Below are 15803 nucleotides of genomic sequence, written 5' to 3' on the forward strand. Positions count from 1 at the left end.
CAAGCAACACCCAGCGCTTTCATTTCTTCAGTTTACAACCCCAGTTAAGACTGACCATTTCCTGCACCTCAGCAAGCTTTGGAGGCACAGGCCGGTCTTGTTTGCTTCAGAGGGCGAGGACAGTGGTGAGCAGCTCAGGCTGATATATCTACAAAAGCTTCATTGTCATAGCAAAGAAGCCTTTGTTGGTGACTTCGATGGAAATATCTGGCACAGACTGTCTTCAACCTGCGCTGGGCGGATCTGGAATATTGCTGACGTCCTGGTCGTAAATCCCTTGTCTAAATGCACCATTACACGTGTGCTTTTTCAAGCCTGTTTGCAACATAAACAGTTCCGTTTGTGCTGAGGTGTTGAGTGGAGCCAAGATTTAGGTGAGCTGAGGGAGTTCTGTGATTCACTGTCAGGACGCTGTGCCTGCGCAGCCTGCAACACGTTTATGATGCTCAAGAGGGGCAAAAAAACATATGGGGTACATGTTAGGAAGGTTTTCACCGCATAGCTTAACAAGAGATGATCTCTCTTTTTCCACGCTTTGATGGTAAGTGCCTGTTAACCACGTCCCACCTTTGGGATAAATGACATTATCAGCTACTTAGCTGATACTTTTTGGGACGATCTGCTTTTCATCGCTTATAACGAAACCCTACGGCATGTTTTCCAAGCTCACTTTACTCCAGGACTCTTATATTAATGTGTGCTGCCTGGAACACACTCACGTGTTATTTTAGAGCTCGATTTTTTTGATTCCATATTATCCTACTCAACATAACTCAAGCCGAATCATCTGGCGAAACACCTCAAAGATACGACTCTTGCAAAACCACATGGATCGTCCCTGGAGTTTGACCCGCAGTTCACACATGAACACGCTGCGGTTGTCATTCATGCGTGCTAAAGAAAACAAACATGTTCTTTCTTTCAATTCATAAATAATTTATTGCTCCATATAATTTGTGCCATGTTTACCATCACTCCCTCCTCTCACATCTGGGATTGGATGATATTGCCAAAGATCTCGCTGAGCACAGTTCGTCTCTGCGCTCATCTCTTCTCATACTCTTAGCCCTTAAAAGCAAAGCTCCAAAGACAATGAAATATTGTGCAGATCTGATTGGAAACAGCCTCCATAATGTGAGTTTAGCAATCTCCTTATGTCATTCCACTTTTCAAATAGACCGTTTGAAACATCACAGTAATTTGATTAAAATGGATTGACAGCCTGGTGAGTTACTGTCAGTGAGCCAGTGGGAAAAGAGTGTTTCTGATTTCTCCTGAGGAGAATCCTTCACCTCCCCAGAAGTTCTTTTAATATAAGGGCAGTGCCTTTCATCTGCTCCTCGGAGCGAGGCTCTTAATGCGTTGCAGATTCTTTTCAACTCTGACAATCTTTTACCATCATCTTTTTAGTGGGTTTCTGCATAACATTTCAATTAATATCACATGAAAGTGAAAATATTACCCTGCAACGAAGTCAGTGTAATGTCTGATAATGAATACGCTCATTCCCATTCGTGGGAAAATAACCAGTGAAGAAACTGCAGAATTTCAAAGCAAAGTGTAGCCGATTATACTGTAAATGTATTTACTTACTTTGCAAAACATCAGAAGCTCTTCAGTATTTGCCTTCTTGCTTAGAAGAAACCGACTGAAAGCCTGGAAATAGTAAGAAACAATAAGAAAAGATATGATGATTAATGAGCTTAGCATTGATATATTAGCTCTGTTGCTAGCTACCTTGGCTAGCTTTTAACCTCGCTATCACTTTTTATGCTATGTTAGGATTAATATCTCCTTTCTTTTGCTTTACATATAGTTGCATTGATCCTTCTATTTAGCTCTTGACAACAAAGCGGGCAGGTGTATTCCCAAGATGTTTAACTATGGCTTTGATCAGTGTGTTTAGTGCAATGTTCCTCTGGTCATTGGTCCCACTGCTGTGTTGGCAAAGTCTGGCGTTCTCATTCCTATAAAACCAAAACAGCCATTTGTTACAGGATACAATGCTGTGATCTTTGATTAACCCAATTAGCATGAATAAAGATGAGGAAGTAACAATTTCTAAAGATAATACACAACGTAAACATGATGTTAACCAAGCACTGCCGTGGTTGCTGTAAAAATCCCAGTCCTCTGGCCTCTCGCTGCACGATCTGTCTTTCATAGACGACCGGCGCTGACTGCCAAGAACAGCACTCTGGCTGATGTGCCTGGCTCTTGTTAACAGAGGATAGGTTTGTGTCAAGCACAGCTTCTCAGCAGGCAGAGCCAGTTGTTGTTGTGGTTAAAAAAGATTGTGGGAGCATTGTGCAATCGCTCACTGACAGAGATGTCGGGCCGCTATAAATGACACACCTCCGACCAACTGATCCTCTGCCAGCGTGACTCATCTTTTTCTCATGGTGGAGGCCTGACAGAATGCCTTTGAACAGGTGTCCAAAGCTGTTGTTTTCCTTTCTCATCACTATCATCATCATTTTTTTTTACATTGTTATTTGTGTATCTGATTTCATCTCCTTTCTCTGTATCCACACACACCCACGCATGAAAACAGTTTCAATTGAACTTTTCGAATAAAAAAGAAACACTGCTAGCCCTCAGTATTTATCATGGCTGAAATGTGCTTGGAGACAAAGTGCCTTTGAATTTGAGCCTATTCAACATACTTCATGAAAAAATATTGAATTAGATGTTTCATACCGCCTACAGTTTTTTTTTCGCAAGACAACGGGGGTTATATTTCCTTATTGGGATTATTCCTCTGTATTCTGATCCTTATTCAATGGACTTAAACTTTCTTCCAAGCTCAGTGTCACTGAATAACTATCCAGCAACTTTTCACTCTTGAAAGTCTGCCAGCCATTGAGGGGCTGTTTTTAATTGACTGATCGTCCACATGGTTGGAATATTCACGGGCATTGCCACGGGCAAAATTTCTTCTCATCAGAAGCTGCTGGTTGAGCATCTCAGATCTGAAGCCAGTAATTGAATAGATGGGGTTTTGATTGATGCTTAGAGGAAGTCCCTTTCCTATTTAAATATTCATGGCTTTGTAGCCTAAGGGTGAGACGGGAATCCAAAGCAAACCTGTGCACAACAATAGCAGCTCAGAGTTCCTTCTGTCTGCTTCTCATTACAGTAAACACACTTTAGAGCTACCATCCCTCTCCACATTCCTGCTCTCCGCTCCAGTGGGCTCCACCTAACAGAAGGTATTTGGCCTCTGAAGGCAAATCTAAATGTGCAGGATAAATTTTTTTTTTTAAAAGACAAATTACCCATCATCTTATTATTTCACCACATAAATATCCCCAGAAAAACATGTATCATTCAATTTACTGAATTTCACAAGACACAATGCTTTGGTTTTTTTTTCTAGCAGAGCTTAGATTAAAAGTGACCATAATGCTGCAACGGCTGAAACATGCAATTCATGTTAAAGGTGTTTCCTTTGGCGCCATGTCTCTACTGCTAATGCACTCTTGGTCTCTGATTCCCAGTCAAGTCAATCAGATCATGCATGTTCCCTCCACAGCACAAACTGCCATGGACTCCCTGCGCCAAAAATATCTCTTACCATGAACCATCCGCACACAAAAAAAAGCCGCATTATTCATGATTCAATCTGTGGTTTGGAACAAATCTCCACTGTTATAACACAGGAGGAATAGCTTTAACAAATTGTAACAACCTGTATTAGCATTTGATGGCATCCAAAAGATACATATTTTTCTTCTTGCCTGTGGTGCTATTTATACATCTACGGATGAATGTGGTGTGAGTTTCTCAGTTATTAAGCTGTGGAAGATTTGATCAAGATTTACATGCATAAACCAGCAAAAGAAAACAACCAAACAAATAAAAGTAATCCACAAACCTTGTTGCTGGTGGTTTAATGTAGGCTATCAAACTACACCAGCCAACCATAGCACAGTGCAGAAGGAAGCACATATACCCATGACAAGACGCCTGTGCTAATGACAGCGTGACAGGATGTAACATTTAATGGTATCCCCCTGAGGTTAGATGTCATTTTAGCACCACACTTTCTTTTCTTGGTGGGTGTACATTACTGTGCAAAAGTCTTGAGCCACCCCAAATTTCTTTATATTTTGCTTCTAAAAATGCCATAGATTACACAGTTTGAGCAGGATAGTACTTTTGCACCAGTATCATGAGTCCCAAAGAGCTATTAGCTAAAAACTTTGCATATCTCAACATGTTGTGCAATGTGTCCTCAAAAAATCAGAGGAAGCTAAACAAGAAAATTTGTATTCCTAAAAATAAAACATCTATATCAAAGTAGTCATACAGGACCTGGACTATTTAAGTTCTTCAGCCCATCCATCTACTGTTTGCTGAGGACTCATTAGACATGATCTCAGTAGAGGGGATGCTGAGGTATGCCAAATTACACAAGAACTGGACAGAAAATCAGTCACAACAGTTCTTTTGGAGGGGGGATGTTTGGAGGTCAGGAAAGAGGTACAACATTGAGTGCTTACATTCATGGCTTGGAACTGGATTTCAACCAGAGTTGGGGACCTTGTCAAAATTAATGTTATTATGAACACAGAGAAGTAGGATCACATTTTGATCCACCCTGCAATACCACCTGGAAAGGGTCTCATTGGCAATAACTTCATTTTTCAGCATGACAATGATCCCAAACACACTTCAAATGCAGGAAAAGCATACCTGGATCAAAAAACACACAATATAACACTATCAGAGCCTGGACCAAACACTATTATTATTATTATTGTTGAAGTAGTGTGGGGTCAAGGCAGCCAGCATTCAAAGTAAAGCTTTGAAATGCCCTTCAAAGACCCGAGAGAACTATTTCTGAAGGCTATTTAAAGAAATGACAAGAAAGCTTACCTAAGAGAGATCGGGCTGTGTTGAAGAATAAAGCTGGTCATACCAAATATTGACTTTCAAGCTCTTTAGAATTGTGCAAACTTTTGCCTTAAATACCGTATTTCCATGTATGTTTGGCCACATTTCAGTGAAACACTGCACTTGCTTCCCATTTTCTAGCAAAATATTTTTTTTAAATGAGGGGTTGCTCAAGACTTTTACACAACACTGTATTTTTAGAACTTACACCAGACAAAAATAAAAACTGGAATTTGCGAGCTGTCTCCTAAGCATACTTGTGTAATCTAATTTCAAACTGAAACAGATAAAATAATGTTCAAAAGAAATCAGATATATTATTATTCAGCAGGTGTCCTGCAAAATATTGGTGTTAAAACGGATAACGATCAAACACTGTTTATCATTTCATCCCAAGCAATCTCAGAAAAACATTATCAGAGGTAAAATTACAAATTTCAGTATCACAGCACTCAAACCATTAACCAACCATCCTCAAAATATGAGCTGCCAACAAATCAAGACTGTCTTTCCAAGAAAACATCTCCTGACCTAAAAAAAAGATGCCTTATTAGTCCAGTAAAATCCCAGCACATTGTCACGTGCAGAATACTGGGTGTCTTGCATATTTTAATCGCTCGTATTAAATTGGGTCTATGACTGTCAGCTTGCAGCGATATAAAAATACACCACAGTCTAGCGAGATTCTGAAAAGTAGAAGGAAAAAAAAATAAAAGTCAGTTGGAAATAAATCCACCGACTTATAAGCCAACAAACACAGACACAATCTGGGTTGGAGTGAAAGAAGCCCTCGTTGGGAAAACAAGGGGCCATGAATTGTCTGCAGAAGTGTTTTCTGCATGGAATATCTCTTTTCTTTTCACAAACACATTTTCATTTGAGGATTTAATTAAGTGGGTTCGTTTGAGGAGTACTGGGACGCAGCAGAATAATAAAAGCTCTGTCGTACGGCCAAGAGTCAAACAGCATGCTGCTAAATAAACTTCTCACATTTCTGTCATCTAACTTTTCCTTTTTTCGCCATTATGTATAGTTTGTCTGCAGATTTTAACTGATGACTTCTGTAGATATTTTATTTTTTAATGGTCTTTTTTTCTCTCACTGTGCCTGTGCCTTAGCCTAGCATGACAAGTAAGATCAGTGAAAAATGTCACTTGACTACCAGCTGCAGCTTTGAAGTTAGAGACAAAGTGATATGAAACATAATATCCCCAGGGTCCCATTTAGTATTTGGCACAATAAACATTTGCCAAGTCCAATTGTGTGTGACTGATTCTGCTCATATAGGTCTGGCAAAAGAGTCAGTAGTATTATAATTAAAATGACAGGTATTCAGGGAGATGAGTAGGTCTTTGAGGAGTAGGGATGATTTCATTGTTCAGTCTCACTGACTCCAGAGAGCACAGATTGCATTGCACACACCACAGAGACTATATTACAGTAAAGCAAGTCATGCTGTCGAACAAAATAAAATAAAGAGACATAATGAATTGGACTTCTTTTACATTTTTTTGCCTCCTGTTTATGAAATCATTCTATTATTTTCACAACATATTTCCTCCTTTTCCCCCCAGAAAATAATCACCACAAGGTCTTTTTTGGAACTGTTCTGGAGATGTAAATCATACAAGATCTTCATCAGCAGAGTTGTCGTGGAATTGCAGCTGTGCAAATTCTCGTTTTCCCCACTAGAATACAATTTAAATCAGAGGTGTGCGCATGGAGGAAAAAATGCATCATAAAACATAATACATTTTATTTGAGCTGGGTAGAAAGCATCAGAACAATTCGATTTTATCATTAAATCTAGATATGAAAAGGAGAAAATGAAGTAAGACATTTCATCAAGCCTTATCTTAGCTTGATAATGACAAACTTGCTTCTTGGAATTTAGAGTTTGGAGTTCTCCTCCAAGAAAAGAAAAAAGAAGAAAAATCGTTCTTGTGACTGAGCACATTTTTTAATCATTCTCCAAAGCCCACGCTTCAGCCACTTATTATATCACAGCTAAAATGTTCTGATTTATTACATCTTCGAATTTCACAATCTGAGGACAAATTGGTCTCCTCAAAAATGCATGAACATGGCTGAGAAGCACCACATGAGATGAAAATGCATTCCCGATGTTGCAACATGAGAGAATGCGGGCACGATGGTGTCACTGCTGATTAGAGGAGATGGCATGTTTTACGACCTGCAATACTGTTACTAATTAGCGGACACTTGATATGGTGCGTTTCATTAGAGGGAGACACAAGCTCTGAAACCCACAGTGTCATTTCTGTTGGTTCAGTTGCTGTAGCTCAAGGTGAAAGAGACACATGGCCCACAGAGTAAATGGGATAAGCATCTCTTCTAACAAGAGGAACAAAAGCGTTGGGAGACGGAATAAGCCTTCATGGCAAAACACTCATAAAGAGGCATGAACTGGCAAGTCCTCGATCTCCACATCTTGAGAAATAATCACTCCCTTCTGGATGTGTTTATGAGGGCAGAGGGGCCTGTGCTATGACGCCTGTACAATATACTGAAGAAGAAGCATGCAATGCAGCTGATCTGAGCCTTGGACTCCTGCAAAAGGGCATGCCTGAAGTGACACTGTGCTGTTGTTTTTGACAGACATGATTTCTGTGTTATGTCACAGAGATGAATGCATTTACAGTCTACTAAAGGGTGAAGGCAAAATAATTACAGTGAGCCAGTGTGTGAATAAACCAAAAGCACCATGCACTGTTTCACTTTACAGCTATAGCTTTGTAACAGTAGGTGTCCACATTTTTTTAGTACAAATACAAAGAGAGAGAGAGCGAGAAATGAAGGAAGCAGGTATAGTAGTGGCCAGAGTTTACATCTGCTTATCGTGGGCAAACATCTCATGGTAATTTGGGGCTTTTACTGATTTCTTTGAACTGCTGTCTTTCCAGTGTGGGATGATTGTACAGCACACACCTTTAATGGCATTAAAAACACAAACTGGGTGCACAGGTTTGAATTTTTTGAGGGAATTTTCTCTGATCCACACTGGATCAAAAGTATACATACAGACTCAAATATATACATACCCTCATATAAATGTTTTAATAAGTGATGCTGAAAGATCTACAAAAATGTTCAATTTGGCAAGGCCAAGGCCTATTAACTTCTCATTATTGATCATGATTGACTACAACTGGTAGTTTCTTTCTTTAATACAAAACTAATTTATTTTGTAGCTTTCATTGAATTGACCAATAATCAGAACAATAGGAAAGGAAGGAACTCAGGAAGGTTATTTAGATAGGTCACCACTTTTCCAAGGTACCACTTTTCCAAGAAGCCACAAACTAAGAGGAAATCGGATGTTCAGGAAAAACCCAGAAACCCCAAAGCTCAAGCCTGCCATGAACTGGAAACTGCTGGAACACCAGCATCGCTGTCACCAGTGACATTGCTGTGGACTAAGACGGTGCTGACCAAGAAAGAATCCCCTGCTGCCCACATAGATGAAATAGATGAGGCCATAAATGAAACAAATATTGAGCTATATGGCTACAATGACAAAAGGTTTGCTGGATGAGTAAAAGTGAGACTTTCACACCTGAGAATGCTGTAAAACATGGTGGTGGTACCATCATGCCCCGGGTCTGATTCCCTACCTGTGGGACTGGTACGCAAAGTGGATGGAATAATGAAGAAGTGGGGCTATCTCCAAATTCTTCAACAGCTAAAAAGCTGAAACTTGAACAGAGTTGGGTGTTCCAACAGGACAGTGATGCCAAACACTCAAAACTCAAAACAGGTTTTGGAATGTATAAAACAGGCTAATATCAAAGAGTGATCAAATATTCAGAAGTTTGTTCACGGCTACTAAAAGCATCTGGTTGAGGTGCAACTTGCTCAGGGACATTTTACCTGCTATTAGTGGATGTGTTTGAACCCTGTCTGGATTAGAGAAGATTTTAAGTCACTGAAGATCTATGCTGTACAAGTATTCCACCCTGGGAGAAGAAAAAAGTCTAATGGAATCACTAATAGCTTCAAAATTATCATGACATCCATCCCTGTGATGAGTTAATGAAAACAACTTTAAATTTGCACAAAAAAATCATATCCAAGATTTGCAGTAAAAGAAAAAAAAACATATTTGTCCCTTGGCACATACTTATTGTTAAGTCCAAGGAAAAGAAGAGGTGAGTTGAGTCCAGCTCCTCTGTGACTGCAGCAGATTCCAGTGAAAGCTCTGATTCAAATGACTAGAGCTTTGCTCAGGGTCATGGATTCTGGACATCAAGCTGCATGCAATCACCGCTTAAAACAGCACCAAACACATGTTTTTCTAAAGGAGACCAGTGACAGGTAGAAAATTTTCAATCAGGGTCCCCAGACTGAAGCAAGGTTCTAGAAAAGAGTATATTTGTAAAATTAGCAAAAGGGTAGGAAAATTTAAATTGTAAGCCCCAGTTCTTGGCAATGCTGAACTATATTTTATAAATAGCAGCATTATTGTTTTGCTGCTATTGTGGCAATTTTTCATGTCTTTGTTCCATTCTCTTTTTTGGTCATTTTCCATGTTTTTCCCTTGTTTGTCTTCATTTGATTGACTTTCCAACAAGAAGCTTCAAGTGCCACTTCAAACAGACGTATGCCTGTTTGGTCATCCATCCATGATACTAATAAAACAACTACCGTGCCATCTCCTCCTTCATCGCTTAAAACAGAGAGGGAGACAGCACCACAATGCTGTGGAATGTTGGGATTAAAACCACAATCTGTTGACTTTACAATGAAATTATATGGACACAGATTTTCAAAGCATGACATGTTGCAAAACAAGAAAGAATCTGTAAAATACTTCAGCGGGTATGAGGTATGTCATGTGAGCAGCAGTTACCACAGGATTAGGAGAGGGTGGATTTATTCTCCAGTGGAGGTTAGAATAATTCCTTGTCAAATCCAGGGATGTGTATATTTTGTCCACCCTTTCTAAAACAGCTCGTTCAAGCTGATGGATATGGTAAGAGCGCATGACATGCAGAGGATTTTCTATTCTCTTTTATGATCGCTATGGCATTGTTTTCCATCTGAGCCCCTCTCAGCCTCTAGGGAAGCCAGGCATGTGTTTATTTGTCAGGAGCCCATTTGTAATAGATCCATATTTCAAAACAAAAGCAACCCATCAAAGTGTTTATTTTAATCGGTACGTCCTAGTCAGGAAAGCAATCGTGTTACAATGAGGAAATGAGTTTTGAAACATGAAAGAACAAAAGAAAAGTAAGGATTTTCTGACACCTGATACAGTGGAATATGAATTAGGATCCATTTAGAGGATAACTGGCTCATATAAAAACAAGTATAACTGATTAGTCTGTATCCAGACTGGTTTTAGGAATTGAAGCCTCCATACATGATATGAAGATTACTTTTTAATTTACTTTTCTTGCAGTCGGATTTACGTTTGGATCAGGAGAATTCCTCTGAGAATTTGATCAGAAGAGTTGCATTAACCTTGTTCTAGACGAGGAGGGCTTTACGTGCTGCTGCCAGCTTGTTAAAAAGTGAGGGAGAATGTCAAGGAAAGGAACACGTGGATATACTATTCCCAGTGGAACCGCCCAGACTTTAAGAGACGAATGTGCTCCATTTTTTTTATTAATGGCTTTTGCTATCAATATATTTTTATTAAATATGAAAAGTTCTCTAACAAACAGTGCCAGTGACCTGAAATGCCATAAAATTTCCTGGAACACAACTCGGAAGTGAAATAAAACTGTGTTTGCTATTGCTGGTTCAGAGTCTGTGCTGTTGTTCAAAGGTGTCTTTGACTTCGTTACCTGAACTGGTGCCAAAGCAAAGCTAAGATTTTGATTTATTTCCTACATATGACCTTTGCATAATATATTAAAGGGCTGTTACAAATAGATCTTCCATTTTAGCCAACGTTACGCAAGTGGAGCAACAGCAGAGCCCGAATGGAAGCTGGGGCAGGACGCCACACTATGTACTGTAATGGAATCCAGGTTATGACCTATTTTTGTTTATATTCACCTTTGCATGCCATGTCTGCAGCAGTTCCTTTGCTGACATTTATGAGGCCTGTGATGAATGTGAATGGCTGTTGCAACTTTTGTCTTCTGCTGAGAAGGGCCTAATGTTAGTCTGTCTAGTGTCTGTACCAACCACAAAGCAGCCTGACCTGTGCAAACCTGGGGACTAGGCATCCAGATTTCCATCTCCAGCTGCCTTGTAGAACCACAGGACTACTTCCTCCACTTAGTTTCCTAATTTATCAGCCACCCCCTCCCTCATCACACACAGTGATCCCCATAACCAAAACCTCTCCTTTGATATTGAAAAACCAGAGTTCGTCACTTCCCCCACTTCCTATCACACTGAGGCAAATGACATTGACGGTAATTATTTGCCGTGTGAAGGTGTTCTCTCGAGTTACTTCTGATCTGACTTTAATCGGAATCTAAAGGTGTGATCGCAAACAGGCCGAGAATGAGCCAAAATTTCACAGGGATATCTGTGGAACTCATTTATGCCGGTGCCTGGACTTTGCTTCGAGGTGTGGATGGGAAACGAGAAATAACATTTAGCGGCTGCAGCTGAGAGTAGATCTATCACTCTGCCAACTGTGCTCTCTCATCCCTCCTTGGGCTCGGATGAGAGCTTTAACCTTGAGGGCAAGGCGGTGGTGAACATATGCAAGTAATTTGTACAGAATAAATAACAGGATGATCTTTTGACAGTCAGCGCAGCCGCTCTGGGCTTTATTATTGGCACACAGCTCTCTGGGGACAACAGTGCCAAGCTTCGAGGTGTCACTATGGAGACCTGGAGCTGCTTTTGATACTCATTACAGCTTAAGTGCTTAGTGGATGGAGCTCACACATCACTATATCATCGCAGGTTTTGCCAAAAAGAAATTTATATACAGAATTGTTATTAATAAGAGTTGATAATAAAAAAACCCCAATATGATTTAGAGGTTCTTTTACCGTACAGAGGTTAAAACATACGTGTGAAAATGCTCACTCAGTTAAACAAGACTTGACATTCACACACCATTACATATGATGGGTGGGGAGCTATTTGGGAAATGTCTAATACCATGTGAGAAGTGGATCAGTGGAAACAAACATCTCTTTCCTCCCCCACCTTTTTTTTCCATTGATTGAATCATTCCTCTCGGCTATCAAAGCCAAGCGAAAATCTCATAGAAAGATAAACCTTAACACCAGATCAGTCATTCTCGTCACCGCGTCGGATGACCTCGCCAGCGCAGGTACAGATTATGGATCGGCTCATTTCCCGTATATGAGGCAAAAAACAGATGGATTGCATATTAAAAGACTTTAGACGTGCCAGTGGTCATTTATAAAAGCTTAAAAAGTGGGTTGGAGGTGACATTCTTTCAGGAAGGAGAAAGATTTAAAATGGCATGATTTCCCAAAGGCCTCAGTAACCAAATCTCACTTGGAGAGAAAACTCGGAGTGAAATATAACCATCATAGATTTGTGTGATTTGTTCTGTGTATGGATTCAGAAAAGTTCGGATCAGCGAGGGGTCTGTGCAATAAAACCTCAGCGTAGCTCAGGGTTGAGATTCTCATTGGATAATGTTGGCTACGGAGGACAAAAAAATAGCCCATTAGATAATTTAATTACCTGGACAATGGATGCATGAGTGTTTGCGATTAAATGCTCAATTCAGCCAGCATTTTGAATATTGATATGGATGTAATTCTTGCTGGAACCTCGCTCTGGCTCAGCGGTTGGAATGAAAACATTGCCTGATGCTTTACAGAGATTAATAACAACCACCACCGCACATTTACACTGGATAGATGGGAGAAGAACATTTTATCAGACATCTGTTCAACCCAACCAATCGGAGACACTTGGACCTGAAGCTCCCTCGCAGAACCAAATAAAGCCGTGAATTGTTGCTAACACTGAACAGTGACTCGTGGTGGACTGTCATCCAAGAATACCACATAAAACCAAATCATTCATATAAAGCTCTGCTGTCCCTGCGGCTTTGAGCTGGGCCTTCAGAGCTTATAAAGGGGATAGCAAAGCCCTTTAAGAGACTTTGTGGCCTCTGGGGTTAAGGTAACAGCTAATTGTTCTGCTCGGGTTCTGAAGATATTCGCAATGAGCTCATGAATCGAGCATGTAACTTATGCATCAAGCCACATCCTCTCATTCTTCTCATGCAGCATGCACCCTGTGATTTATGGCTGGACAGTGGCCTGTAGAGGTGTTGGATTCAATGAAATACAAGGGAGAACATCTGGAAAGCCCATTAGCTCCAAATCACAGCTTCAGCCACTTTGATAGTGAGATGCAAGCCTGGAATGGACATGCTGGTGCACACTGAGGGACACTGAGGATTTCTCATCGAACAGACATGAGAAGAGAGGGTTGTTCATATTTTAAGTAGCTCAATATTAATGGTCCTACTTAAAGCACCAGGTGAGCTAACAAGAGCCTTAAATGAGCCTCTTCCATGTGTTCCTAATGTCTCCCAGATGTGGAGTACTTCAGTCCTGTTGGCGTCCTTGGTTGGAAGCAAGAGCGCCTCCTAATCTGAAAAATGAAAAGGCCTTGATAGGATAAAGAATCCATTCTAAAGCTGCGTGACACAGCCAGTGTTACACAAGTCATTCTAGTCAAGGATAATTGGGTAAGGAGAGCATCGGCAGGGTGTGTCTGAACAAGGTACCTCTGCCTCCACTCATCTCAGGCCCGACATAAGACCGTGGGGAGGTGTGTTGAAATACAACCCTGTCACCATTCATCCTCACCCCCTCGGTGCAACAATGACTCGCATGCAGTCTGCTTTTCATTTAAGGGAATTACCTTTGGGAGGCCAGAAGACGTCTTCAAACTTGCTCTGTGTGTGTTCTTCTCATCCCTGCAGAGCTGTCTCATTAACACAGGCTTGGTTTAGCGTAGCCATCTCTGTCCTGCTGAAGCCTGCAGCCTGCCGAATGGAAGCTGAATGTAATGACTCACACACAGACACACACACTCACATTATAAAGATCCTGCACACCCTCCCCGGTTACAGCAGCACTCCTCCGGTCGTTGCAGCTTACACTGCCAGCCTCTCAAACGAGAGGACTGTGATACTGAGGCCACTTAAGGCTGAGAGTGAGAGAACAGAAGAGGCAGGAGGGAGAGCCGGGTGTTGTGTGAAGTAAAAAGAGTAGCACTGGATTAGTCTAAATTATGACTTTCATGAGATTTTGCGATGATGTGCGCAGCTTACCTAATGAGGTTTTTGACACGGTACATAAGTTCTTATTGCTTTGCAGTCTGAAGTCTGACCTGTTGTCTTAACTTCAGTTTGGAGTGGAACAGCTATTACTCTTTTCCTGTGTAAAACTTGTTTTACTGCCGCTGAAAAAGCCCTAATTAGTCAATCATCAGTAGGGTGGCTACTTCCTTAAGAGCACTTAAGAGTTCAGGCGTCGTCTCACCGGGGTGTGGCTCATATCATTTACATTTCATTAAAGCATGCTGCGAGACGTCACCGATTTCTCCAGTAAACCGTGAGTTTCCATGAAGCAAGCACATGGGTGGGTTTGGGGTGTGTGTGTGTGGGGGGGGGGGGGGGGGGGGGGGGGGGAACGTGTCACCCATCAGGAGCTGTCAGAGGATAGAATCCAGATCCTTGGCCAGGAGAGGCCAGGCCAGCCAGCTGTCACCTCGCTGACACTGGCTGAGACCATCCATCTGGCTGAGAGAGGCCCACCATGGGTGGGTGGAGAGAAACTCACCAGATCCCAGACTGTATGCACATGAAGGTAGGAATGTACACATACAAGCAGACATTTTTTGTTAGCGCACAGACACGGGGACAAACATTTAAGGGCATTCATGCAAGCGCTCTTCTACGCGTGCACGCCTACGGGAACTTGCACAATGTGGCAGAGCTATTTTGAGTAATCACCAGCCACCAGCGCAATCTGTGCTGCTGTCCACATGAATCACTCCCTCACAGACAGATCCAGGAAATAGACGTGACACGCTGCCATCAAGCTGAACAGAGACAAATAAACAATTATAACATGTAGCGCTCACTTTCACATACAGCAACACCCTGTATCAGAGAGTGATTTTCAACAACAGGAGGTTGTTGTTTTTTTTTGTTCTGCACACCTATGCATCATTATAGCTTACTTTAAAGCTCCTCTGCTGGCGGTAATGATTGAACGAGTGGCAAGCTTCTTCTAATCCAAATTTAGACACGCTACAGTCGTAGATCTACCTCTTTGTTCGGTTTTTCCTGGAATTTTTAGTGCAGCAATTTGCTTGAGTAAAACATCTTTGCTACACATCGGATGAGAATGTAACTCATCTACCCTGGCACACCAAAATAAAAGGGATCACTGAAGTTGCCAGACATATGGAGAGCATTTGGAGATATTCAGATTCCCTGGCGACCACAGCAGAGACAGGAAGAGTGTTGTACATCTTGTTTTCGTAACAACTAATTTCAAAAACTTAAATGGCCGCAATTGTTCCCAAAATTCTTTTAACCAAAAGAAGCTTATGATTAACTTACTGTTTTCAATTTTTTTTTTAAGTTTAAAATCAGTTTTGACTTGACATATACACGGATTTTGACTGAAAGGCGTATCATTGATGATTGCCTTTAGCATTCATAATGACAGCAATTTGAATCAGAGCTGGGTTTTTCAGTAAAGCTCCTTTTTTCTGTGAGGGAGAAAGAAAAAAAATCAATTGCCCAATACAGGGTTTATATGCCAGTCATCTCTTTAGCTTTTTATCTGCTGTACTGTAAAAATCTTGATTTTCAAGACCTTTAGATGTTTAGATTCTTATCCATCATGTAATACAGCATGGGAGACGTTTTTTGGCCCTAAATTCACCCTTGTAGCATGAAAAAT

Source organism: Aulonocara stuartgranti (genome assembly GCF_965226115.1).
Source record: "Aulonocara stuartgranti genome assembly, chromosome: 16".
NCBI classification, from domain to species: domain Eukaryota; kingdom Metazoa; phylum Chordata; class Actinopteri; order Cichliformes; family Cichlidae; genus Aulonocara; species Aulonocara stuartgranti.